Consider the following 4,524-nt stretch of genomic DNA (forward strand, 5'->3'; position numbering starts at 1 on the left):
GCTTGGGAAACCATAGAGTATTGGGGAAATGGTGAGAAGTTTAGTAATTAATACTTGGTGTATGAGAAGAGAGTAAGATTAAAAATAAAGTCCCAGGCCTCATTAAGAAAAGCTTTTTTTATGCCAAACAGAGGACCTGGGATTTTATCATATATTTCATATGGAGATAATGAAAGATTTTTAAGTGGGAGTATGGCAGGATCAGATTTTTATATTAAAAGATTACCATTAAAATAAATAGGATTGGAGAAACAGAGGAAGCTCTTAGAAGGCTCTTGCAGTATTTCCAATAAGAACTGATTTAGTATTATTATACTAAGATGATGGTGGGAATAAAGAGAAAATATTTAGGAATTAATAAGCAGAAAATAATAAATATAATTTGTAGTTTAGAATCTCAGGCTTAGTTATCTCTATAAAATCCCTCTATTATAAAAATCTGGGAATTCCCTCGTGGCTCAGATGGTAAAGCATCTGCCTACAATGCAGAAGACCCAGGTTCAATCCCTGGGTTGGGAAGATCCCCTGAAGAAGGAAATGGCAACCCACTCCAGTACTCTTGCCTAGAAAATCCCATGGACGTAGGAGCATGGTCAGCTACAGTCCATGGGGCTGCAAAGAGTCAGACATGACTGAGCGACTTCACTTTCATTCTATAACTTGCTTTTCATTATAAAAATCTAGCTAGTCACGTGACTATTGGAATTAAGTTGTGGAGCAAGTCTGGTAACTTATGAATTTATATGTTGGATAAACCTATTGGTTCCCCAACTGAATGAATGTAACTTTAGGAATTTTAGTTAAAAAAACAATCCTTCTGTATCTATATCTGTACATCTATAGAAGGGGAGAGCGGGGACAGTGAGGAGGAGAAGTGAGATAGAGGGGAGAGAGGGAGAGATGCAAAGTTAACTAAATGGTTGCATACATGAGTTTGATTGTGAAACATGAAAGGTCATACTAGGGACATTTCTATATTTAGTCTTGAATACAGAGACTACAATGAGAACACTGATTTTAAAATTTCAATAAAGAATATATTAAGTCATAAAAGCATTTTATGAACATGATATCTAAATGCTTTTTTAATATATCATCTTTATGGATATATAGTTCGTATATCATACAATTCACCCATTTAAAATATGTAATTCTGTTTTAAGTGTATTCACAGGGTTGTGCCACCATTATCAGAGTCAACTAAAACATTTTCATCATCCCCCAAAAGAAACCCAGTACCCATTAACAGTCACCTCCCATTGTTCCTCAGCATTCCGAACCCAAGGCAACTATGAATCTACTTTCTGTCTTTATGGATTTACCTTTCCAGGGCATTTCATATAAGTGGAATGATACAGTATGTGGTCCTTTATGACTGGTTTCTTTCACTTAGTATAACATCTTCAAGCTTCTTCCATGTTGTAGCACATATCAATACTTCATTCTCCGGTCCCATCACTTCATGGCAAATAGATGGGGAAAAAATGCAAACAGTGATAGACTTTATCTTCTTGAATTTCAAAATCACTGCAGATGGTGACTACAGCCATAAAATTAAAAGACACTGGCTCCTTGGAAGAACAGCTATGACCAACCTAGACAACATATTAAAAAGCAGAGACATTACTTTGCCAACAAAGGTCTATCTATTCAAAGCTATGGTTTTTCCAGTAGTCATATATGAATGTGAGAGTTGAACCATAAAGAAGACTGAGCACTGAAGAATTGATGCTTTTGACCTGTGGTGTTGGAGAAGACTCTTGAGAGTCCCTTGGACTGTAAGGAGATCCAACCAGTTGATCCTAAAGGAAATCAGTCCTGAATATTCATTGGAAGGACTGATGCTGAAGCTGAAACTCCAGTACTTTGCCCACCTGATGCGAAAAGCTGACTCCTTAGAAGGACCCTGATGCTGGGAAAAATTGAGAGCAGGAGAAGAAGGGGACTACAGAGGATGAGATGGTTGGATGGCGTCATCAACTCAATGGACATGAATTTGAGCAACCTCCAGGTGTTGGTGATGTACAGGGGAGCCTGGTGTGCTGCAGTCCATGGGGTTGCAAAGAGTCGGACATGACTGAGCAACTGAACTGAATGTTTCGTTGCATACATATACCACATTTTATTTACCAGTTTATTGTACAAGGTTTTGTGTGGACATAATATTTTAATTTCTCTGGTGTGTAAAATTAGGAAAAAAATTGCTGGGTCATCTGGTAACTCCTAAATATTCTAAACTTTTGAACATTTGAAGTGGAATACTCAGATGAGCATTTAAAGTGCGGACAGTTTTGTAGTTTAAATAGGTATATATGGTTCTATCGTTGTACTACAGTTATTTTAGTAATCAGTGAGTTATTTGTGTGTGTGGGTGCATGTGTGTGTGTGTGCATGTGTGTGTGTGTGTTAGTCACTCAGTCATGTCCAACTCTTTTCAACCTGATGGATGGTAGCCCACCAAGCTACCTTGTCCATGGAATTCTCCAAGTAAGAATACTGTAATGGGTTGCATTGCCCTCTCCAGGGGATCTTTCTGACCCAGGAATTGAAGCTGTATCTCCTCTGTCTCCTGCATTGTCGTCAGATTCTTTACCCAGTGAGCCATGGGGGAAGCCCAAGCTATTTATAAAGCAGATACATAAAAAATTTTTTATGACTTTAATGTTCATTTTTAGAATGATCTTATTAATTGAATTGGTAATTTGTTTTACTTTGTAGAAACACTCAAGAAATTGGCTTATACTTGTATTTATTTTATCATTATATTTAACAGTTAAATGATGTTTTCATATTTTTTTTTACTGGTCATGTTTGGGATATATATTTGGTGTTGTTTAGTTGCTAAGTTGTGTCTGATTCTTTTGTGACCTCATGGACTGTAACCTGCCATGCCCATCTGTCTATAGGACTTACCAGGCAGGAATACTGCAGTAAGTTGCCATTTCCTTCTCCAGAGGATCTTCCCAACCCAAGGATCCACCCCACATCTCCTGGTTGGCAGGTGGATTCTTTACCACTGAGCCATCTGGGAAGCCCAGGATGGACTCAGAGCCTTGTATTATGAATAACTAGTTAAATTCTCTCTGAGCAATATTATAAAGGGTCTTGAATCTTCTAGATGAAAAATTAAGAGTATTATTATGTTAATATATTGGCCTGTCAGTATATTAAGAAATGGACAAATTGTATACAGTTCAGAATAATAAAAAATTAAGAGGAAAATAGAAGAATTATATTTGGAAGGATGTTCGTGCCTAATTTGACTAAGTTTTGTAGCTAAGAGATGGTGTAGGGAATTATTGTAATGATTTGTGAACTTTTACAGATCATCAGTCATAGAGGAGAAAACTTAATCTTTACCTAATTAAAAGAGTTATAGTCTAAAGAAAATTAATCTTTTAAATAATGAAAATTTAAAAGTTATGCCTTATCTTCTCAGGAGAAAGCAGTTTACTATTTTGCTTATCTAAAAACTAACCTGAAAATGTCACTGTTTTCTAAAAAAACTTTTTAGTATTATTTAAAACTACAGCAATGAGAACATTCTTTTGAGAGGCAAATTGACAGGGGATACTCTAATATACTTCTTTGCCATCTATTCAGGTTTACATGTGAAAGAAATCTGCTTGAAAATGAAAATGCTCTTGACATTTTAAACTTATTTTTACTCACAATGAATTTATGAAAGAGTATTGACTTTTAATGAGCTGTTCTCTCACTCTTATATATTTAGTCTGAAGAAAATAAAGATTTTTGCCTCTGAATTTTAGCTAAACACTTAAGAACAAAATACCTAGCAGGAAGTGTGCTAAGCATTCTCTTTACAATAGCTCTTTGAAGTAAGTGTAATTAATCCATTTTGCTGATTCAGAAACTAAGACTCAACAGATGTACTGGCTATGTGTTGATTAATATAGTGAATTCATAAAGCAAATAGAGAGCAGTAAAAAGTCTGTGTAATTAACAGCTTCCTGGGTAGAAGCTAAAGTGCTCTGTAGTTCAAAGATGGGAAGTTGTAGCCTAGGATTAGTCAGATAAAGCTTTATACAACTTTACAGATAAAGTGATTCTTGGGCCTGTAACCCACTCCAGTGTTCTTGCCTGGAGAATCCCAGGGACGGCAGAGCCTGGTGGGCTGCGTTCTATGGGGTCGCACAGAGTTGTACACGGCTGAAGCGACTTAGTAGCAGCAGTTTTTAGATTGTTGGAAGAGGAAACAATATGTAAATAATAAAAGTAAAGATGAGCAAAGAAGACAACACAACACTTGTTACAAAGTTTTCTGCCCATCTCAGTTGCAAGTAACAGTAACCCACACAAACGCAATTAAAAGGATACCTATTTGGAAGGCTACAGAGAAATCTCAGGGAATATAGCACAATCAAAAAGACAGTCTAAGGAAAAGTGAGATTGGCCACACTCTTATCTCCCCTCTCTCAGGACCACTCAGCAATCTGTACATCTATTCTTTCAACATTGTTTCCAACCCATGTTTCTTTAGCTTGTATATCTTTAGGGCCACAT

At 36.4% G+C, this 4,524-nt stretch overlaps 1 non-coding gene across 1 annotated transcript; it reads left to right on the forward strand.

Moving 5' to 3' along the window:
* Window positions 1–447: 447 nt before the first annotated feature.
* Window positions 448–519, forward strand: TRNAC-ACA (transfer RNA cysteine (anticodon ACA)). Its single transcript has one exon. It is a non-coding gene; the product is annotated as a tRNA-Cys (tRNA).
* The last annotated feature ends 4,005 nt before the right edge of the window (window positions 520–4,524 follow it).

Source organism: Capricornis sumatraensis, chromosome 3 (genome assembly GCF_032405125.1).
Source record: "Capricornis sumatraensis isolate serow.1 chromosome 3, serow.2, whole genome shotgun sequence".
Lineage (NCBI taxonomy): Eukaryota > Metazoa > Chordata > Mammalia > Artiodactyla > Bovidae > Capricornis > Capricornis sumatraensis.